At 41.0% G+C, this 24,896-nt stretch overlaps 1 protein-coding gene across 4 annotated transcripts in view; it reads left to right on the top strand.

Annotated features, from left to right (window-relative positions):
* Positions 1-24,896, top strand: part of shep (alan shepard) — a 336,340-nt gene that overhangs the window by 92,534 nt on the left and 218,910 nt on the right. The window lies entirely within an intron of this gene.

Below are 24,896 nucleotides of genomic sequence, written 5' to 3'. Positions count from 1 at the left end.
TTTAAGCTCCCTCATAATGAAGATGTAAGCATTTCTGGGAAGATGCTTATCGAGCAGGTCAAGTTTTTCGTAGGGAACTAAAGCTAGATTATGACTGAATATTCGCAAAGATGGTTATACAAGTTTAAGTGGAGACATGGAATTTCAGTACATAGTGTGTGCAGTGAAAAGTGTAGTGCTGACACAGAATCTTGTAGTGTAAGGTCATTTTAAAGGAATAGATGAAAACTCCAATTCTATATTAAAGATCCAACAGCAGCATGTACAGGGCGAGAGAGAGTGTACAAGCCAGCTGCCTGGCTGGGACTGATCACCATTGCCCGCATTAGTAAAGCAGCACCAGGAAACAAAGAAAAACCCATTCACACATATACACACATATGTACATACATGCACATACTCATACATATACATACTTGCTTGCCTTCATCCATTCCCAGCGACACCCTGCCCCACAGGAAACAGCATCACCACCCCATGTCAGTAAGGTAGCACCAGGAAATAGATGAAAAAAAAAGACATCCACTCACACTCATTCTGTAGCTGTCATGTGTAATGCACCAAAACCACAGCTCCCTATCCACATCCAGGCCCTGCAGATCTTTCCATGGTTTAACACAGACGTTTCACATGCCCTGGTTCGGTCCATTCATAGCCCACAACCCCAGTATACCACATTATTCCAATTCACTCTGTTCCTTGCACGCTTTTCACCCTTCTGCATATTCAGTTCCCGATTGCTCAAAATCTTTTTATTCCATCCTTCCACCTCCCATTTGGTCTCCTTTTTCTCCTTGTTCCCTCCACCTTTGACATGTACTTATATCCTCTTTGTCAACCTGTCTTCACTCATTCTCTCAATATGTCCAAACCATTTCAACACAGCCTTTTCTGCTCTCTCAGTGACTCTTTTTATTACCATACATCTCTCTTACCCTCTCATTACTCAGTCAATAAAACCACCTCACACATATATTGTCCTCAAGCTGTTTATTTCCAATACATCCAACCTCATCCCCACAACCCTGTGAAGAATATATATGTCAAAAATATGTAAGTGATATGTAAGGTATGTGTGAAATCATGCTTGGTAAAACCATAGTGTTTAATATGTTTAGGTGTATGTAGATAATAAGGCTGCAAAAACAAACTTAATCATCATTTTCTTGTATAGATAATGTGGATCCATGCCACCTCCCCCCTCCCATACAAATAGTATTTAAGGGGAAGTATTTTAGCCAATGATATATGATAGACTTAGTTTGTATAAGAAAAATGTTTGGATCCTCCTCATGGGAATACACAGAAGAGAACTGTTGTGTAATGACACGGTTGAATATCAACCACTACACCACTCTGTGCCTCATATGAGGTTTTATGGTTCCCACATATAAATTTCTGGCTGATGTATGATTCCATTACTTATCAACAGATGTCACTAGCAACCCCATAGCTTAGCTAGAATAAAAATCAGATATCACAGTCTCATAAATTGTCAAGGAGAATATAACATCATTGCTGGATAACATATTAACACCATGAGTGTTGCCACTTTTAGAATAAGATAGAAGAAAACACTGCCTATGTTGTATTAGTGTTTTTAAATCTTTCATGTAAATAGTTATTTTTTGTTTATTCTTGTAAATAATGTTCCATACCCATGCATGCATGGGTATGGAGAATGGAAGGAAGAGAAAACAAGTGCAAGGTCATATAGCATAAAGGGAAATAAGAAGGGGAATAATGAGACTGAAGTTAGGAAAGGCACTTGGAGTGGATGGGATTATGGCTGAAATGCTGAAGTATGGAGGAGAAAGTGTGATAGAGTGGATGTATCTGGTATGTAATTTAGCATGGAAACAGAAGGTTGTTCTTGAGGATTGGGTGGAAGCTATTATTGTTCCTTCATTCAAAGGAAAAGGTACTAAGGTCATGTATGTAGCAGTTGTAGAGGAATTAGTCTGTTCAGTACACAAGGAAAGGTTTATGCAAGAATATTAATTGATAGAGTGATGGAAGTGACTGAATGCAGAATAAGTAAAGAGCAAGGGGGTTTTAGGAAAGGTTGGGGATGTGTGGATCAGATTTTTGCAAAGGTGACCGTGGAAAAGTACTTAGCAAAAAGTAAGAAGTTGTATGCATTTTTTATGGATCTGGAGGAAGCATATGACAGTCGAGTGGAATGCTTTATGGGCTGTGCTAAGGATATATTGTATAGGGGACAGCTAGTGGATGGTGTGAAAGCCTTCTATAGAGTAACAAATGCATGTCTAAGAGTGGATGAAGAGTTGAGCAAAAGTTTTAGGATGCATGTAGGTGTGAGGCAGGGCTGTGTTATGTCACTGTGGCTTTATAATATACATATGGATAGAGTTATAAGAGAGATGAAGCAAAACTTGGGAAAAGGATTGTAGAGATGGAGTGTGGTAGTGAGATGTGGTGGCTAGTGGCCAGCCTGTTTGCAGATGATACTGTGTTGTTTGCTGAGTGTGAAGAGGAGTTGCAGAAGGTTGTGTTTTATGATTTGTGTTAACAAAGGTGATTTGAAGGTAAATGCAAGTAACAGTAAAGTAATGGTGTTTGAAAGGAAGCAGAGTGAAAGTATAGATTTTGTAAAATCACATAGAGTGAAAGAAGAATGTGTGCTAAATTGTGCTTTGGATATGGGGGAAGAAAGACCAGAAGAATTGAGAGAATTTAAGTATATAGGAGTTTTCTTGGGTAAGTGTGGTGATATGGATGGAGAGATTAGGGAGAGAGCAGTACAGGTTAGAAGAGTCATTGGGTTCCTTAATAGAATAGTGAAGGGTAGAGGTGTAAGTATAGAAGTGAAGAGAGGATTAAGGGACAGCATAGTCTTCCCAACCCTGACCTATGCAGCCAAAACATGGACATGGAATGAGTCACAGATGTCAAGAATCCAGGCTGTGGAAATGAGCTGTTTGAGAAGAGCATTTGGTGTGACTAGATGGAATGAAGAAAGAAATGAAGGGGTGTATGAGAGATGTGGTATGGCAGTGAATGCAAAGGGAATTAATTGTGGAGTGGTAGAATAGGTGAAACATAATACTTTAAGGTGGTTTAGGCATGTGGAAAGAATGCAAGATGGAGTTTACAAGGAGAGTGTATGATAGGACAATTAAAGGTGGTTGGTGTGAGTGGAAGACCACCTGTGACATGGGCAAATAGGGTGGAGAAATACTGGAGGGAGAGAAATAGTGGAAGAATGCGTGGAATGGTGTATGCGAGGGAGGCAAGTGTGGCCACCCCTCAATGCAAGTTCCTGGAGGGAATGGGCATTAGAGATATAGATAGATGGATAGATAGATAGAATAATGTTCTGTTTGTGTAAATGATACATAGATGTGTAAATAATTCATATGTATAAAAGTACGAATATGTAAAACATATGTAGATTATCCATGTAGAATGTGTAAAATCACACCTGGAATAAAGTGATCATTGGACAGTAAAACCTCTGTTATCCATAATTCAAGACCACAAAATATTCAAGCCAACATATATTTATCATTCAAACCGAACTGTGCTACAACTATTAATATACTCACCATCTGGTGGTTTTAATGTTGGTGATTGTTTACTGCCTCCCATTTGCTTTCTGGCATGATGTTGTGTGCTGTTCTTGCACACTTGTGTATTTTGTGCACCCTTGATTACTATTGTGGACGATGGTGTTATCAGCCATTGCCTGACTGTCCCTCGAAGCCAGCTACGTCTTTTATGAAGCTTAAGATTTGGGTATATCTCCTACTCTGATTTTCTTTCAAGCTGATGTGTTTGTAAATGTGGTATCTAAATGTCCAGCATCATCTCCTACCCTAGAACTAGTAGTTGAATGGAAAAAAACTTCTCTGACCTTAGAAATGTATTAAAGAGTCTTACAGCGGGCGCGCCAATGCTGGAGAGGCCGTATTAGCATGGTAGAACATGTGCCGAAACTTCAGTGAGAGTTGACAGGTGGAGTAAGTGTGAGTTGTGGATGGAGTGTGCCACATTTCTTTTAAGGGTCAGTCTTGCAGTTACCACCATTTTGTGTGGATCTGTACTACTTGTGCATTTTAGGTATACATGATGATATGACTTTCCTGCATCCTGCTGTGTTTGTGTTTGTAACTATGGCACCCAAACCTCCAACAACATCTCCTACCCCAGAATTGGCAGTTAAATGGAAGAGAATCTCTCTGATTTTAGAAACAAAGCTGGAAATCTTATGACACTGATGCTCATGAGGGAGCATCAGTGCTTGAGTGTGCACACACTCCATAACATGGAGAAGAATGCAGAGAAAATTTGAAGTGCTATGGTCCATTCTACTCTGTTATCAGCTGAGGTAACCACAAGATTTAGAAATCCACATACGTTGAAGATGGAGAAAATGCTCGTTTTATATAGAGCATGAGACGAAGAAGAAAAGCATTTGCCTTAGCAACCTTTAGCTGAGATTTAAATCTCACATGTGAGTGTGTATGTAAAGAAGACAATGTAGCTGAACCAGGGCCATTTTAAGCAGTAAAGGATTTGCTAGGGAAGTTTATTCAATGTTAGAAGCTACAAAGTTAACAGGAGAATCTGCTAGTACTATATACAGTTTCTCTTTGTGCAAGGTTTTCAAAAGATATAACCCATGGATAAAGCAAGGATGGGCAGTTTCTGAATTATTTAATGTATTAGATAAAACTCAAATAGCCATTATTGTTGTTAAACAAAATGGCTGATTTCCTAGGCATTTTGGACAGCAGAAGTTTTACTCTGTACTGTACTTGCATAAATAAGAAGCATCCATACAGCTAGCCATAGGTCTTCTCTATTTATTCACCACCCTTCTACATCACTGTAGAGAAAAGTCTACTTCTTTGTTGTTATATAGTAGCATATGTAGAGAGATTCTATAGGGAAAAAATTATTTTTGTCCCTATTGTAGGAGCATCATTTCAGATGAGTTGTTCAGTTTAAGGGTCAGCCTTCATTACCCTTTAATGGAATACCTTATTGATTATTTTGAATGATAGAATAAAAATAATGTACAGTTATGGTTTATTAGTGAGGTATAGGAATTCATCATACCTTGCCTATGACTTGTATCTATATGAGAGTGTTCTGACATGAATTATAGATGGGAAAGATGGGGAGGATTTTATTGCCAGAAACTGTGATTGATATAGACTTAGAGGATTATGAAATATTTTCAGGGAAGGGAAGGTGTATCAGCTGATTATTGAATGAGCTTATAGATTATATCAACTGTGCTGTCTCATTAGGTAATAGGTTTATTTGTTATAGGCGATAATTAGTATGTATGTTGATAACTCTGTTTAAACTCTAATGTGTCCAAGACTTTTTTCTCTTTTTCATATTTGATTGCTGTTTGCTGCATTAGCAAGGTAGCACTAGGAACTGCTGGCTATTCTAGTCTTGGTGTCAGTTGTTCTAGGTATGGTGCTGGCCATTCTGCCCAAGGTGCCAGTTGTTATAGATATGGTGCTAGTTGCTTTTAGTACAAATCTGGCTTGTAACTTCTTCTACAGAGTGGTTGAAAAACAGGTAGATGGACAGATAATATCTCCATTTTTAATTGTAAAATGATGAATTAAAGTGGATTATTTTGAGACTGAAAATCTTACAATATTTACATTTTTGCATTACAGCTTTGCTTGATTCATAAATGATAGTTTCTTTTATGACATACTTTGATATATGAGGTGCTTGAATGTACAACCTTATTTACAATCATCATTATTTATTTCATTGTGCTTTTTCGCTGTCTCCCGCGGTAGCGAGGTAGCGCAAGGAAACAGACGAAAGAATGGCCCAACCCACCCACATACACATGCATATACATACACATCTACACACACACATATACATATCTATACATTTCAACGTATACATCCAGGCCCCACAAAACTTTCCATGGTTTACCCCAGACGCTTCACATGCCCTGGTTCAATCCATTGACAGCATGTCAACCCTGGGATACCACATTGTTCCATTTCACTCTATTCCTTGCATGCCTTTCACCCTCCTGCATGTTCAGGCCCCGATCACTCAAAATCTTTTTCACTCCATCCTTCCACCTCCAATTTGGTCTCCCACTTCTCCTCGTTCCCTCCACCTCTGACACATATATCCTCTGTCAATCTTTCCTCACTCATTCTCTCCATGTGACCAAACCATTTCAAAACACCCTCTTCTGCTCTCTCAACCACACTCTTTTTATTTCCACACATCTCTCTTACCCTTTCATTACTTACTCAATTAAACCACCTCACACCACATATTGTGCTGTATTTGATGTCTTAAACTTTGGCATTGTTATGATATGGGTAACAATGAATCTACAACCTCATTTGTTAAAACTTGTGTAGTATATTCAAATTTGGACCATAGTTAATTTATGCAGATGATGCTATTCTTTAATTGAATCAGAGATGACTTAAATGAAATTATGGGTCACTTTGATGTGGATTAAAGACTATTTTGAAAGTAGATAAGAGAAAGAGTGAGGGGCTTTTTTTTTAGAGATAATGAGCCATATTTCAGAAACACTTTAAATGAAGAGTTAGTTATTAGTAAGTTATAATAGTTGATGACTTGAGTATTTAGGAGTATTGAAGATGGTTTTTGGAAAGCTGATGTGCTCATGAATGGAAAGAATTTACATACGTAGTGTGCAAGGATTAGGAGTCTGCGACATGAAATGTGTCTTAATTCAAGTACTTGATTGTGAAACATAAGGTGCCCTGCATCTACATAGGTCTAAAATGGACTAGTTGGTAACTTATATAGTGTAGTTGGAATTGGGAGAATGGAGAGTTTAACCCTTTCACCTTGGCAGTGTGAAATCCACTGTACACATTGTATGGGATGTTTGAAAATAAAAAAAAAAAATGTTATTACATTTGAATTTATCATGATTATTTAGATAAATTGACATACACCTCAACATTCTTAGACATACATAATGTGTAGTACTTTGAAAGGGTTTTTCTGTCTGAAACAAATTTGATTACATTGGGTTTTCATCACTAATATCTATTATCCAAGAAGTGCAGTAATAGTGTGGTATGTCATGTTCACAGAGGTGCAGTAGTAGCGTGAAATCTCATATTCTCATAAAAAGTGCAGTAGTAGTATGAAATCTCATGTTTATATAAGATGTGCAGTTGTAGTGTGGAATCTCATGTTCACATAAGAAGTTTAGTAGTATTATGATTCACAGAGGTATGCTGATCATTATTTTTTGGGGAAAGATGTGAGCGAGTTAAGGGAGAGGCAGTAGTTTTGTATTTCATCCCTCCTATGTATTTTTAACCAGAAGAGTTGAAAATTATAGATCTTAGTTTTATGATCTGTACCAAGGTATTTATCTTTATATGTATATACATGGGGTGTTCAGTGTTGTAAATGGAAATGGTGAAGAGCTTGTAGATTTATGTGCTGAAAAAGGACTGGTGATTGGGAATACCTGGTTTAAAAAGCGAGATATACATAAGTATATGTATGTAAGTAGGAGAGATGGCCAGAGAGCGTTATTGGATTACGTGTTAATTGACAGGCGCGCGAAAGAGAGACTTTTGGATGTTAATGTGCTGAGAGGTGCAACTGGAGGGATGTCTGATCATTATCTTGTGGAGGCTAAGGTGAAGATTTGTATGGGTTGTCAGAAAAGAAGAGTGAATGTTGGGATGAAGAGGGTGGTGAGAGTAAGTGAGCTTGGGAAGGAGACTTGTGTGAGGAAGTACCAGGAGAGACTGAGTACAGAATGGAAAAAGGTGAGAACAATGGAAGTAAGGGGAGTGGGGGAGGAATGGGATGTATTTAGGGAATCAGTGATGGCTTGCGCAAAAGATGCTTGTGGCATGAGAAGAGTGGGAGGTGGGTTGATTAGAAAGGGTAGTGAGTGGTGGGATGAAGAAGTAAGATTATTAGTGAAAGAGAAGAGAGAGGCATTTGGACGATTTCTGCAGGGAAAAAATGCAATTGAGTGGGAGATGTATAAAAGAAAGAGACAGGAGGTCAAGAGAAAGGTGCATGAAGTGAAAAAGAGGGCAAATGAGAGTTGGGGTGAGAGAGTATCATTAAATTTTAGGGAGAATAAAAAGATGTTCTGGAAGGAGGTAAATAAAATGCGTAAGACAAGGGAGCAAATGAGAACTTCAGTGAAGGGCGCAAATGGGGAGGTGATAACAAGTAGCGGTGATGTGAGAAGGAGATGGAGTGAGTATTTTGAAGGTTTGTTAAATGTGTTTGATGATAGAGTGGCAGATATAGTGTGTTTTGGTCGAGGTGGTGTGCAAAGTGAGAGGGTTAGGGAAAATGATTTGGTAAACAGAGAAGAGGTAGTAAAAGCTTTGCGGAAGATGAAAGCCGGCAAGGCAGCAGGTTTGGATGGTATTGCGGTGGAATTTATTAAAAAATGGGGTGACTGTATTATTGACTGGTTGGTAAGGTTATTTAATGTATGTATGACTCATGGTGAGGTGCCTGAGGATTGGCGGAATGCTTGCATAGTGCCATTGTACAAAGGCAAAGGGGATAAGAGTGAGTGCTCAAATTACAGAGGTATAAGTTTGTTGAGTATTCCTGGTAAATTATATGGGAGGGTATTGATTGAGAGGGTGAAGGCATTTACAGAGCATCAGATTGGGGAAGAGCAGTGTGGTTTCAGAAGTGGTAGAGGATGTGTGGATCAGATGTTTGCTTTGAAGAATGTATGTGAGAAATACTTAGAAAAGCAAATGGATTTGTATGTAGCATTTATGGATCTGGAGAAGGCATATGATAGAGTTGATAAAGATGCTCTGTGGAAGGTATTAAGAATATATGGTGTGGGAGGCAAGTTGTTAGAAGCAGTGAAAAGTTTTTATCGAGGATGTAAGGCATGTGTACGTGTAGGAAGAGAGGAAAGTGATTGGTTCTCAGTGAATGTAGGTTTGCGGCAGGGGTGTGTGATGTCTCCATGGTTGTTTAATTTGTTTATGGATGGGGTTGTTTGGGAGGTAAATGCAAGAGTTTTGGAAAGAGGGGCAAGTATGAAGTCTGTTGTGGATGAGAGAGCTTGGGAAGTGAGTCAGTTGTTGTTCGCTGATGATACAGCGCTGGTGGCTGATTCATGTGAGAAACTGCAGAAGCTGGTGACTGAGTTTGGTAAAGTGTGTGAAAGAAGAAAGTTAAGAGTAAATGTGAATAAGAGCAATGTTATTAGGTACAGTAGGGTTGAGGGTCAAGTCAATTGGGAGGTAAGTTTGAATGGAGCAAAACTGGAGGAAGTAAAGTGTTTTAGATATCTGGGAGTGGATCTGGCAGCGGATGGAACCATGGAAGCGGAAGTGGATCATAGGGTGGGGGAGGGGGCGAAAATCCTGGGAGCCTTGAAGAATGTGTGGAAGTCGAGAACATTATCTCGGAAAGCAAAAATGGGTATGTTTGAAGGAATAGTGGTTCCAACAATGTTGTATGGTTGGGAGGTGTGGGCTATGGATAGAGTTGTGCGCAGGAGGATGGATGTGCTGGAAATGAGATGTTTGAGGACAATGTGTGGTGTGAGGTGGTTTGATCGAGTAAGTAACATAAAGGTAAGAGAGATGTGTGGAAATAAAAAGAGCGTGGTTGAGAGAGCAGAAGAGGGTGTTTTGAAATGGTTTGGGCACATGGAGAGAATGAGTGAGGAAAGATTGACCAAGAGGATATATGTGTCGGAGGTGGAGGGAATGAGGAGAAGTGGGAGACCAAATTGGAGGTGGAAAGATGGAGTGAAAAAGATTTTGTGTGATTGGGGCCTGAACATGCAGGAGGGTGAAAGGAGGGCAAGGAATAGAGTGAATTGGATCGATGTGGTATACCGGGGTTGACGTGCTGTCAGTGGATTGAACCAGGGCATGTGAAGCGTCTGGGGTAAACCATGGAAAGCTGTGTAGGTATGCATATTTGCGTGTGTGGACGTATGTATATGCATGTGTATGGGGGTGGGTTGGGCCATTTCTTTCGTTTTTTTCCTTGCGCTACCTCGCAAACGCGGGAGACAGCGACAAAGCAAAAAAAAAAAAAAATGTATACCACTCACCAAAGTATCATATCTTGCAATGTTCCTTAATTTTTTAAAAGATAAAAGTTTTGTGCTTACAAATTTTATAAAGTATTTTTGTTTCTTTCCAGGTAAGAGTGATGATGGAGAATACATCAGTTCAGGTGCAGTATATGATTATAGGTATACAACACAAGACCTCTTTTATAGGACTCTTATAGCTTTGAGACTGCATTCCACATAGGATCAGATAAGTGATAGACTCCTTTGGAGCATGAGAGTCGTCAACAAGATCATACTCCTTTCCATCCTTTAGCAGTGACACAACCTTGCTTATGGTGACTTCTTTCTCATGGTGTAATCACTTGTGGGCAGATTCCAGTAACACCACTTTGTACCATTTGCTGCATTAGGTGTCCTCTGATCACCTTTCCATCTTGGTAACACTTTGCGTGGCCCCCCAATCCATACAGCCATCAAAAAAGATTTCCTCTGGCCCCACTCAATCCATACAACCATCAAAAAGATTTTCAAACTAGTGGAAAGCAAACTTGCCAACCTTCACATTGTAAATAGAAGCAAAGCTTCAGAACTAAAGATAATTTTCCTTCCCAAAATCATGCTGTCTAACACCTCATCAAGATCTCAGCCAAGGCTACAAACAGCACATACCACTAGGATGTAGAAAGAAGTATAACCCAAACTTTACCACACAAGCAGTACACCTCATAAAACAAGAGACCAGCTCAGATAAGACTACTCACCATTAGTAGAAGTCAAAGAACAACTCCAAACTGAAATAACATTATCACTGACCTAATCACCGAAAGAAACTGAAAACTAGCATTCTTTCCTCAACACAATAAACTGCAAAATCCATAGCAACCAACTCATGCTCATGTTAAAGAAGATCCACTCTCATTACTCCAGTCTGATCCCACTCCTGAAACAATCATGACCCATTCCAATGAAATCCCTTCTCTCAAGAACAAATAGACATACTCATGAGACTCTAGTAAGATATCAACCACAAAACAACTTTACCCCCTATCTCCAACCATGAAATCATGAAAAACCTTTGCAAAATCCATCCAGAAACAACAACCAACTCATCCTACACTCCCACTGATAAAAGCAGTGCACCTAAAACTTTAAACTCTCCTGTTACAGGCCTTGACAGCATATCAAACTTTTACATAATACTCTTTGGCCCATTTGTAGTCCAAGACCTAACAGATAATCCTCAACTAATCCTAGTTACACAACAAAATCCCTAACATCTGAAACTTGTCAATATGATACCAGTCCTAAACTCCCTAACCACAAAACTTCCACTTCTGCTGTCCTGTACCAGTTTTATTCTAAGCATCCTAACTCTGTGAAAAACTGATCCACAACCGAATCAAACAGAATATTCCACCGTCACCCGCACAGAATGTCTTCAGACCCAATCAGTCTACCACCACAGTACACACTGACCTCACACAGCATATCCAACATGGATCCAACAAATTGCAACCCCCATTCCACTTAGTGGCATTAGACATCAACAAAATATCTGCTTACACTCATTCTTTAGCTTTCATATGTAATGTATTTCATTTTCTAAAAGAGAATTTATATGGGAAGTGAGTCATTTGTTGTTCGCTGGTGATGCAGCGCTGGTGGCTTGTTCGGGTGAGAAACTGCAGAGGTTGGTGATTGAATTTGGTAAAGTGTGTGAAGGAGGAAAACTGAGAATAAATGTGAATAAGAGCAGGATTATTGGGTTCTGTAGGATTGAGGGACAAGTTAGTTGGGAGATGGGTTTGAATGGAGAAAAAGTGGAGGAAGTGAAGTGTTTTAGATATCTGGGAGTGGACTTAGTAGTGGATGGAACCATGGAAGTAGAAGTGAGTCACAGGGTGGGGGAGGGGGCGAAGGTTCTGCGAGTGTTGAAAAATGTGTGGAAGGCGAGAACATTATCTTGGAAAGCAAAAATGGGTATGTTTGAAGGAATAGTGGTTCCAACAATGTTATAAGGTTGTGGGGCATGGGCTATAGATAGGGTTGTGCGGAGGAGGGCGGATGTGTTGGAAATGAAATGTTTGAGGGCAATATGTGGTGTAAGTGGTTTGATCAGGTAAATAATGAAAGGGTAAGAGAGATGTGTGGTAATAAAAAGAGTGTGGTTGAGAGAGCAGAAGAGGGTGTTTTGAAATGGTGTGGCTACATGGAGAGGATGAGTGAGGAAAGATTGACAAAGAGGATATATGTGTCAGAGGTAGAGGGAACAAGGAGAAGCGGGAAACCTAATTGGAGGTAGAAAGATTGAGAGAAAAAGATTTTGAGCGATTGGGGCCTGAACATACAGGAGAGTGAAAGGCATGCAAGGAATAAAGTGAATTGGAACGATGTGGTATACCAGGGACACCATGCCGTCAATGGATTGAACCAGTGCATGTGAAGTGTCTGAGGTAAACCATGGAAAGTTTTGTGGGGCCTGGATGTGGAAAGGGGGCTGTGGTTTTGGTACATTACGTGTGACAGCTAGAGACTAAGTGTGAATGAACATGGCCTTTTTTTTGTCTTTTCCTAGTGCTACCTCATGCGGTGGGGTGTGTGTGTGTGTGCTATTTCATGTGTGGCAGGGTACTATGTGAACGGATGAAGGCAGCAAGTATGAATATGTACGTGTGTATGTATGTATATGTGCATGTGTGGGAATTTATATATATATATATGTGTATGTGGGTGGGTTGGGCCATTGTTTCATGTGTTCCCTTGCACTATCTCGCTAACACGGGAGACGGCGATTAATTTTAGTACTTAAATAGATAATGATATATTTATTTTTATTGTTATAATTATACTTAGTTGCTGTTTCCTGCGTCAGTGAGGTAGCGCAAGGAAACAGATGAAAGAATGGCCCATCTCACCCACATGTACATGCATAGACATAAACGCCCGCACACACATATATACAAACCTATACATTTCAACGTATACATACATATACATATATACACATGAACATACATATTCATACTTGCTGCCTTCATCCATTCCTACCACCACCCCTCCACACATGAAACAGCATCCCCCTCTCCCTGTGCGCACACAAGGTAGTGCTAGGAAAAGACAACAAAGGCCACATTTGTTCACACTCAGTCTCTAGCTGTCTTGTGTAATGCACCAAAGCCACAGCTCCCTTTCCGCATCCAAGCCCCACAAAACTTTCCATGGTTTACCCCAGATGCTTCGTATGCCCTGTTTAAATCCATTGACAGCACGTCGACCATGGTATACTGCATCATTCCAATTCACTCTATTCCTTGCGTGCCTTTCACCCTCCTGTATGTTCAGGCCCCAATTGCTCAAAATCTTTTTCACACCATCCTTCCACCTTCAACTTGGTCCCCCACTTCTTGTTCCCTCCATCTCTGACACATATGTTCTCGTAGTCAATCTTTCCTCACTCATTTCCTCACTCATTCTATCCACATGACCATACCATTTCAATATACCCTCTTCTGCTCTCTCAACCACACTCTTTTTATTTCAACACATCTCTCTTACCCTTTCATTACTTAATCAAACCACATCACATCACATATTGTCCTCAAACATCTCATTTCCAACACATCCACCCTCCTCCGCACAACCCTATCTATAGCCCATGCCTTGCAACCATTTAACATTGTTGAAACCACTGTTCCTTCAAACATACCCATTTTTTCTTCGAGGCAACGTTCTTGCCTTCCACACATTCTTCAACGCTCCCAGGACCTTCACCCCCTCCCCCACCCCATGACTCACTCCCGCTTCCATGGTTCCATCCGCTGCTTGATCCTCTCCCAGATATCTAAAACACTTCACTTCCTCCAGTTTTTCTCCATTCAAACTTACCTCCCAATTTACTTGTCCCTCAACTCTACTGCACCTAATAACCTTGCTCATATTCACATTTACTCTTAGCTTTCTTCTTTCACTCACTTTACCAAACTCAGTCACCAACTTCTGCAGTTTCTCCCCCTAATCAGCCATCAACACTGTATCATCCACGAACAACAACTGACTCACTTCCCCAAGCCCTCTCATCCACAACAGACTGCATACTTGCCCCTCTCTCCAAAGTCTTGCTTTTAACTCCCTAACAGCTCCATCCATAAACAAGTTAAACTACTTTGGGGACATCACACACCCCTGCCACAAACTGACATTCACTGAGAACCAGTCACTTTTCTCTCTTCCTGCTCATACACATTCCTTACATCTTTGATAAAAACTTTTCACTGCTTCCAGCAACTTACCTCCCACACCATATACTCTTAATACCTTCCATAAAGCATCTCTAATAACTCTTATCGTATGCCTTCTGCAGATCTATAAATGCTACATACAAATCCATCTGTTTTTCTAAGTATTTCTCACATACATTCTTCAAAGGAAACACTTGATCCACACATCCTCTACCACTTCTGAAATCACACTGCTCTTCCCCAGTCTGATGCTCTGTACATACCTTTACCCTCTCAGTCAGTACCTTCCCATATAATTTCCCAGGAATACTCAACAAAGTTTTACCTCTGTAATTTGAACACTCACCTTTATCCCCTTTTTCCTTTGTACAATGGCACTATGCATGCATTCCGCCAACCTCAGGCACTTCACCATCAACACAGTGAATATCCTCACCAACCAGTCAACAACACAGTCACCCCCTTTTTTAATAAATTCCACAGCAATACCATCGAAACCCGCTGCCTTGCCGGCTTTCATCCTTCGCAAAGCTTTTACTACCTCTTCTCTGTTAACCAAATCATTCTCCCTGACTTTCACTTCACACACCACCTTGAACACAACACGCTATATCTGCCACTCACATCAGTGAAAGGGGCAAATGGGGAGGCAATTACAAGTAGTAGTGAAGTAAGAGGGAGATGGAGTATTTTGAAGGCTTCTTGAATGTGTTTGATGATAGAGTGGCAGATATATCGTGTTTTGGTGGAGGTGGTGTGCGAAGTGAGAGGGTCGATGAGAATGATTTGGTAAACAGAGAAGTAGTAGTGAAAGCTTTGCAGAAGATGAAAGCTGGCAAGGCGGCGGGTTTAGATGGTATTGCTGTGGGATTTATTAAAAAAGGGGATGACTGTGTTGTTGACTGGTTGGTGAGGATATTCATTGTATGTATGGTTCATGGTGAAGTGCCTGAGGATTGGCAGAATGCATGTATAGTGCCATTGTACAAAGGCAAAGGGGATAAAGGTGAGTGTTCAAATTACAGAGGTATAAGTTTGAGTATTCGTGGGAAATTATATGGGAGAGTATTGATCGAGAGTGTCAAGGCATGTACAGAGCACCAGATTGGGGAGGAGTAGTGTGGTTTCAGAAGTGGTGGAGGATGTATGGATAGGGTGTATGCTTTGAAGAATGTATGTGAGAAATTCTTAGAAAATAGATGGATTTTTATGTAGCATTTATGAATCTGGAGAAGGCATATGATAGGGTTGATAGAGATGCTCTGTGGAAGGTATTAAGAATATTTGGTGTGGGAGATAAGTTGCTAGAAGCAGTGAAAAGTTATTATCGAGGATGTAAGGCGAGTAGGAAGAGAGGAAAGTGATTGGTTCCTAGTGAAAGTCGGTTTGCAGTAGGGGTGTGTGATGTCTCCATGGTTGTTTACTTTGTCTATGGATGGGTTTGTTAGGGAGGTGAATGCAAGAGTTTTGGAGAGAGGGGCAAGTATGCAGTCTGTTGTGGATGAGAGGGTTTAGGAAGTGAGTCAGTTGTTGTTCACTGATGATACAGCACTGGTGGCTGATTTGGTTGAGAAACTGCAGAAGTTGGTGACTGAGTTTGGTAAAGTGTGTGAAAGAAGAAAGCTGAGAGTAAATGTGAATAAGAGCAAGGTTATTAGGTGCAGTAGGATTGAGGGACAAGTAAATTGGGAGGTAAGTTTGAATGGAGAAAAACTGGAAGAAGTTGTGTTTTAGATATCTGGGAGTGGATTTGGCAGTGGATGGAACCATGGAAGCAGAAGTGAGTCACAGGGTGGGGGAGGGGGCAAAGGTTCTGGGATTGTTTTAGAATGTGTGGAAGGTGAGAATGTTATGTCGGAAAGAAAAAAATGGGTATGTTTGAAGCAAAAGTGGTTCCAACAGTGTTATATGGTTGTGAGGTATGGGCGATAGATACGGTTATGCGGAGGAGGGTGGATTTGTTGGAAATGAGATGTTTGAGGACAATATGTGATGTGATGTGGTTTGATTGAGTAAGTAATGAAAGGGTAAGAGAGATGTGTGGCAATAAAAAGAGTGTGGTTGAGAGAGCAGAAGAGGGTGTTTTGAAATGGTTTGGTCACATGGAGAGAATGAGTGAGGAAAGATTGACAAAGAGGATATATGTGTCAGAGGTGGAGGGAACGAGAAGTGGGAGACCAAATTGGAGGTGGAAGGATGGTGTGAAAAAGATTTTGAGTGATCAGGGCTTGAACATACAGGAGGGTGAAAGGCATGCGAGGAATAGAGTGAATGGGAACGATGTGGTATACGGGGGTTGACTTGCTGTCAATGGACTGAACCAGTGCATTTGAAGCGTCTGGGGTAAAACATGGAAAGTTTTGTGAGACCTGGATGTGGAAAGGGAGCTGTGTTTTCGGTGCATTACATAAGACAACTAGAGACTGAGTGTGAATGAATGTGGCCTTTGTTGTCGTTTCCTGGCACTTCCTTGTGCACACGTGGGGAGAGGGGGGGGTGTCATTTCATGTGGCAGGGTGGTGGTGGGAATGGATGAAGGCAGCATGTATGAATGTGTACATGTGTATATATATTTATGTCTATGTATGTATTTTATTTTATTATACTTTGTCGCTGTCTCCCGCGTTTGCGAGGTAGCGCAAGGAAACAGACGAAAGAAATGGCCCAACCCCCCACCATACACATGTATATACATACGTCCACACACGCAAATATACATACCTACACAGCTTTCCATGGTTTACCCCAGACGCTTCACATGCCTTGATTCAATCCACTGACAGCACGTCAACCCCGGTATACCACATCGCTCCAATTCACTCTATTCCTTGCCCTCCTTTCACCCTCCTGCATGTTCAGGCCCCGATCACACAAAATCTTTTTCACTCCATCTTTCCACCTCCAATTTGGTCTCCCTCTTCTCCTCGTTCCCTCCACCTCCGACACATATATCCTCTTGGTCAATCTTTCCTCACTCATTCTCTCCATGTGCCCAGACCACTTCAAAACACCCTCTTCTGCTCTCTCAACCACGCTCTTTTTATTTCCACACATCTCTCTTACCCTTACGTTACTCACTTGATCAAACCACCTCACACCACACATTGTCCTCAAACATCTCATTTCCAGCACATCCATCCTCCTGCACACAACTCTATCCATAGCCCACGCCTCGCAACCATACAACATTGTTGGAACCACTATTCCTTCAAACATACCCATTTTTGCTTTCCGAGATAATGTTCTCGACTTCCACACATTTTTCAAGGCCCCCAGAATTTTCGCCCCCTCCCCCACCCTATGATCCACTTCCGCTTCCATGGTTCCATCCGCTGCCAGATCCACTCCCAGATATCTAAAACACTTCACTTCCTCCAGTTTTTCTCCTTCAAACTCACCTCCCAATTGACTTGACCCTCAACCCTACTGTACCTAATAACCTTGCTCTTATTCACATTTACTCTTAACTTTCTTCTTCCACACACTTTACCAAACTCAGTCACCAGCTTCTGCAGTTTCTCACATGAATCAGCCACCAGCGCTGTATCATCAGCGAACAACAACTGACTCACTTCCCAAGCTCTCTCATCCCCAACAGACTTCATACTTGCCCCTCTTTCCAAAACTCTTGCATTTACCTCCCTAACAACCCCATCCATAAACAAATTAAACAACCATGGAGACATCACACACCCCTGCCGCAAACCTACATTCACTGAGAACCAATCACTTTCCTCTCTTCCTACACGTACACATGCCTTACATCCTCGATAAAAACTTTTCACTGCTTCTAACAACTTTCCTCCCACACCATATATTCTTAATACCTTCCACAGAGCATCTCTATCAACTCTATCATATGCCTTCTCCAGATCCATAAATGCTACATACAAATCCATTTGCTTTTCTAAGTATTTCTCACATACATTCTTCAAAGCAAACACCTGATCCACACATCCTCTACCACTTCTGAAACCACACTGCTCTTCCCCAATCTGATGCTCTGTACATGCCTTCACCCTCTCAATCAATACCCTCCCATATAATTTACCAGGAATACTCAACAAACTTATACCTCTGTAATTTGAGCACGCACTCTTATCCCCTTTGCCTTTGTACAATGGCACTATGCACGCATTCCGCCAATCCTCAGGCACCTCACCATGAGTCATACATACATTAAATAACCTTACCAACCAGTCAACAATACAGTCACCCCCTTTTTTAATAAATTCCACTGCAATACCATCCAAACCTGCTGCCTTGCCGGCTTTCATCTTCCGCAAAGCTTTCACTACCTCTTTTCTGTTTACCAAATCATTTTCCCTAACCCTCTCACTTTGCACACCACCTCGACCAAAACACCCTATATCTGCCACTCTATCATCAAACACATTCAACAAACCTTCAAAATACTCACTCCATCTCCTTCTCACATCACCACTACTTGTATGTCTATGTATGTATAAGTATATATATGTTGAAATGTATAGGTATGTGTATGTTCATGTCTGGGCATTTATGTATATACATTTGTATGTGGATGGGTTGGGCCATTCTTTGATCTGTTTCCTTGTGCTGCCTTGCTGACATGGGAGACAGTGTCAAAGTATAATAAATATAGATAGAAAAGTATATTCTTATGAGTCCATGGGGAAAATGAAGCATGATAAGTTCCCAAGTGCACTTATGTGTGATAATCACATCATCAGGGGAACACAAGAGAGAAATATAAGTCGGTTGATATACAACAAAGAGACATAGCTAGGAAACCATGTGGTAAACATGTGATTGTCCAAGACAGACAATGCGTGCATCATAAACTTATTATGTGGACAATAAGGTGAATTGTTTACAAATTTTATGAACAATAGGTTATTCAATTTCTATAGACCTTCACTAATATTAAGATTATAATTCTTTGTGTATTTAATGACAGAAGATTCATTGATATTTCTTGTGGTACTGGAGTTAGAGTTAACATCTGAGATGGCATTACTCCAGTCAATACAGTGATCATAGTTTTTAATGTGATTAAACAGGGTATTTTTAGATTCACAAAGAATTATTACACGAAAGTGCACTTGGGAACTTATCGTGTTTCATTTTCCCTGTGGACTCATAGGAATCTATATATATATATATATATATATATATATATATATATATATATATATATATATATATATATAATTTTTTTTTTTTTTTTTTTTTTTTTTGCTGCTGTCTCCCGTGTTTGCGAGGTAGCGCAAGGAAACAGACGAAAGAAATGGCCCAACCCACCCCCATACACATGTATATACATACGTCCACACACGCAAATATACATACCTACACAGCTTTCCATGGTTTACCCTAGACGCTTCACATGCCTTGATTCAATCCATTGACAGCACGTTGACCCCAGTATACCACATCGATCCAATTCACTCTATTCCTTGCCCGCCTTTCACCCTCCTGCATGTTCAGGCCCCAATCACTAAAAATCTTTTTCACTTCATCTTTCCACCTCCAATTTGGTCTCCCATTTCTCCTCGTTCCCTCCACCTCTGACACATATATCCTCTTGGTCAATCTCAACTTACTCATTCTCTCTATGTGCCCAAACAATTTCAAAACACCCTCTTCTGCTCTCTCAACCGTGCTCTTTTTATTTCCACACATCTCACTTACCCTTACATTACTTACTTGATCAAACCACCTCACGCCACATATTGTCCTCAAACATCTCATTTCCAGCACATCCACCCTCCTGCGCACAACTCTATCCATAGCCCACACCTCGCAACCATACAACATTGTTGGAACCACTGTTCCTTCAAATATATATATATATATATATATATATATATTATATTATATTTTTTTTTTTTCTTTTTTTTGCCGCTGTCTCCCGCGTTTGCGAGGTAGCGCAAGGAAACAGACGAAAGAAATGGCCCAATCCACCCCCATACACATGTATATGCATACGTCCACACACGCAAAATATACATACCTACACAGCTTTCCATGGTTTACCCCAGACGCTTCACATGCCCCGATTCAATCCACTGACAGCACGTCAACCCCGGTATACCACATCGCTCCAAGTCACTCTATTCCTTGCCCTCCTTTCACCCTCCTGCATGTTCAGGCCCCGATCACACAAAATCTTTTTCACTCCATCTTTCCACCTCCAATTTGGTCTCCCTCTTCTCGTTCCCTCCACCTCCGACACATATATCCTCTTGGTCAATCTTTCCTCACTCATTCTCTCCATGTGCCCAAACCATTTCAAAACACCCTCTTCTGCTCTCTCAACCATGCTCTTTTTATTTCCACACATCTCTCTTACCCTTACGTTACTTACTCGATCAAACCACCTCACACCACACATTGTCCTCAAACATCTCATTTCCAGCACATCCACCCTCCTGTGCACAACTCTATCCATAGCCCACGCCTCGCAACCATACAACATTGTTGGAACCACTATTCCTTCAAACATACCCATTTTTGCTTTCCGAGATAATGTTCTCGACTTCCACACATTCTTCAAGGCTCCCAGAATTTTCGCCCCCTCTCCCACCCTATGATCTACTTCTGCTTCCATGGTTCCATCCGCTGCCAGATCCACTCCCATATATCTAAAACACTTCACTTCCTCCAGTTTTTCTCCATTCAAACTCACCTCCCAATTGACTTGACCCTCAACCCTACTGTACCTAATAACCTTGCTCTTATTCACATTTACTCTTAACTTTCTTCTTTCACACACTTTACCAAACTCAGTCACCAGCTTCTGCAGTTTCTCACATGAATCAGCCACCAGCGCTGTATCATCAGCGAACAACAACTGACTCACTTCCCAAGCTCTCTCATCCCCAACAGACTTCAGACTTGCCCCTCTTTCCAAAACTCTTGCATTCACCTCCCTAACAACCCCATCCATTAACAAATTAAACAACCATGGAGACATCACACACCCCTGCCGCAAACCTACATTCAGTGAGAACCAATCACTTTCCTCTCTTCCTACACGTACACATGCCTTACATCCTCGATAAAAACTTTTCACTGCTTCTAACAACTTTCCTCCCACACCATATATTCTCAATACCTTCCACAGAGCATCTCTATCAACTCTATCATATGCCTTCTCCAGATCCATAAATGCTACATACAAATCCATTTGCTTTTCTAAGTATTTCTCACATACATTCTTCAAAGCAAACACCTGATCCACACATCCTCTACCACTTCTGAAACCACACTGCTCTTCCCCATCTGATGCTCTGTACATGCCTTCACCCTCTCAATCAATACCCTCCCACACATATATATATATATATATATATATATATATATATATATATATATATATATATATATATATATATATATATATTTTTTTTTTTTGCTTTGTCGCTGTCTCCCGCGTTTGCAAGGTAGCGCAAGGAAACAGACAAAAGAAATGACTCAACCCACCCCCATACACATGTATATACATACACGTCCACACACGCAAATATACATACCTACACAGCTTTCCATGGTTTACCCCAGACGCTTCACATGCCCTGATTCAATCCACTGACAGCACGTCAACCCCGGTATACCACATCGATCCAATTCACTCTATTCCTTGCCCGCCTTTCACCCTCCTGCATGTTCAGGCCCCGATCACACAAAATCTTTTTCACTCCATCTTTCCACCTCCAATTTGGTCTCCCACTTTTCCTCGTTCCCTCCACCTCCGACACATATATCCTCTTGGTCAATCTTTCCTCACTCATTCTCTCCATGTGCCCAAACCATTTCAAAGCACCCTCTTCTGCTCTCTCAACCACGCTCTTTTTATTTCCACACATCTCTCTTACCTTTACATTACTTACTCGATCAAACCACCTCACACCACACATTGTCCTCAAACATCTCATTTCCAGCACATCCACCCTCCTGCGCACAACTCTATCCATAGCCCACGCCTCGCAACCATACAACACTGTTGGAACCACTATTCCTTCAAACATACCCATTTTTGCTTTCCGAGATAATGTTCTCGACTTCCACACATTCTTCAAGGCTCCCAGGATTTTTGCCCCCTCCCCCACCCTATGATTCACTTCCGCTTCCATGGTTCCATCTGCTGCCAGATCCACTCCCAGATATCTAAAACACTTTACTTCCTCCAGTTTTTCTCCATTCAAACTTACCTCCCAATTGACTTGACCCTCACCCTACTGTACCTAATAACCTTGCTCTTATTCACATTTACTCTTAACTTTCTTCTTTCACACACTTTACCAAACTCAGTCACCAGCTTCTGTAGTTTCTCACATGAATCAGCCACCAGCGCTGTATCATCAGTGAACAACAACTGACTCACTTCCCAAGCTCTCTCATCCACAACAGACTTCATACTTGCCCCTCTTTCCAAAACTCTTGCATTCACCTCCCTAACAACCACATTCATAAACAAATTAAACAACCATGGAGACATCACACACCCCTGCCGCAAACCTACATTCACTGAGAACCAATCACTTTCCTCTCTTCCTACACGTACACATGCCTTACATCCTCGATAAAAACTTTTCACTGCTTCTAACAACTTGCCTCCCACACCATATATTCTTAATACCTTCCACAGAGCATCTCTATCAACTCTATCATATGCCTTCTCCAGATCCATGAATGCTACATACAAATCCATTTGCTTTTCTAAGTATTTCTCACATACATTCTTCAAAGCAAACACCTGATCCACACATCCTCTACCACTTCTGAAACCACACTGCTCTTCCCCAATCTGATGCTCTGTACATGCCTTCACCCTCTCAATCAATACCCTCCCATATAATTTACCAGGAATACTCAACAAACTTATACCTCTGTAATTTGAGCACTCACTCTTATCCCCTTTACCTTTGTACAATGGCACTATGCATGCATTCCACCAATCCTCAGGCACCTCACCATGAGTCATACATACATTAAATAACCTTACCAACCAGTCAACAATACAGTCACCCCCTTTTTTAATAAATTCCACTGCAATACCATCCAAACCTGCTGCCTTGCCGGCTTTCATCTTCCGCAAAGCTTTTACTACCTCTTCTCTGTTTACCAAATCATTTTCCCTAACCCTCTCACTTTGCACACCACCTCGACCAAAACACCCTATATCTGCCACTCTATCATCAAACACATTCAACAAACCTTCAAAATACTCACTCCATCTCCTTCTCACATCACCACTACTTGTTATCACCTCCCCATTTGCGCCCTTCACTGAAGTTCCCATTTGCTCCCTTGTCTTACGCACTTTATTTACCTCCTTCCAAAACATCTTTTTATTCTCCCTAAAATTTAATGATACTCTCTCACCCCAACTCTCATTTGCCCTCTTTTTCACCTCTTGCACCTTTCTCTTGACCTCCTGTCTCTCTCTTTTATACATCTCCCACTCAATGTGGAAAGGGAGCTGTGGTTTCGGGCATTATTGCGTGACAGCTGGAGACTGAGTGTGAATGAATGGGGGCTTTGTTGTCTTTTCCTAGTGCTACCTCGCACACATGAGGGGGGAGGGGGATGGTATTCCATGTGTGGCGAGGTGGCGATTTGAATGAATAGGGGCAGGCAGTGTGAATTGTGTGCATGGGTATATATGTATGTGTCTGTGTGTGTATATATATGTGTACATTGAGATGTATAGGTATGTATATTTGCGTGTGTGGGCGTGTGCGTGTGTACATTGTGTATGGGGGTGGGTTGTGCCATTTCTTTCGTCTGTTTCCTTTCGCTACCTCGCAAACGCGGGAGACAACGACAAAGCAAAATATATAAATATGAATAAAAAATAAAATATATTATTTTATTTCTATTTTGCTTTGTCGCTGTCTCCCGCATTTGCGAGGTAGCGCAAGGAAACAGACGAAATAAATGGCCCAACCCACCCCCATACACATGTATATACATACACGTCCACACACGCAAATATACATACCCATACATCTCAGTGTACACATATATATACATACACAGACATATACATATATATACACACCTCCGACACATATATCCTCTTGGTCAATCTTTCCTCACTCATTCTCTCCATGTGCCCAAACCATTTCAAAACACCCTCTTCTGCTCTCTCAACCACGCTCTTTTTATTTCCACACATCTCTCTTACCCTTACGTTACTTACTCGATCAAACCACCTCACACCACACATTGTCCTGAAACATCTCATTTCCAGCACATCCATCCTCCTGCGCACAACTCTATCCATAGCCCACGCCTCGCAACCATACAACATTGTTGGAACCACTATTCCTTCAAACATACCCATTTTTGCTTTCCGAGATAATGTTCTTGACTTCCACACATTTTTCAAGGCTCCCAGAATTTTTGCCCCCTCCCCCACCCTATGATCCACTTCCGCTTCCATGGTTCCATCCGCTGCCAGATCCACTCCCAGATATCTAAAACACTTTACTTCCTCCAGTTTTTCTCCATTCAAACTTACCTCCCAATTGACTTGACCCTCAACCCTACTGTACCTAATAACCTTGCTCTTATTCACATTTACTCTTAACTTTCTTCTTTCACACACTTTACCAAACTCA

Source organism: Panulirus ornatus, chromosome 50 (genome assembly GCF_036320965.1).
Source record: "Panulirus ornatus isolate Po-2019 chromosome 50, ASM3632096v1, whole genome shotgun sequence".
In the NCBI taxonomy this organism is placed as follows: domain Eukaryota; kingdom Metazoa; phylum Arthropoda; class Malacostraca; order Decapoda; family Palinuridae; genus Panulirus; species Panulirus ornatus.
Note: the sequence above shows the minus strand (reverse complement) of the source record. Positions and strands in the feature narration are given on the sequence as shown.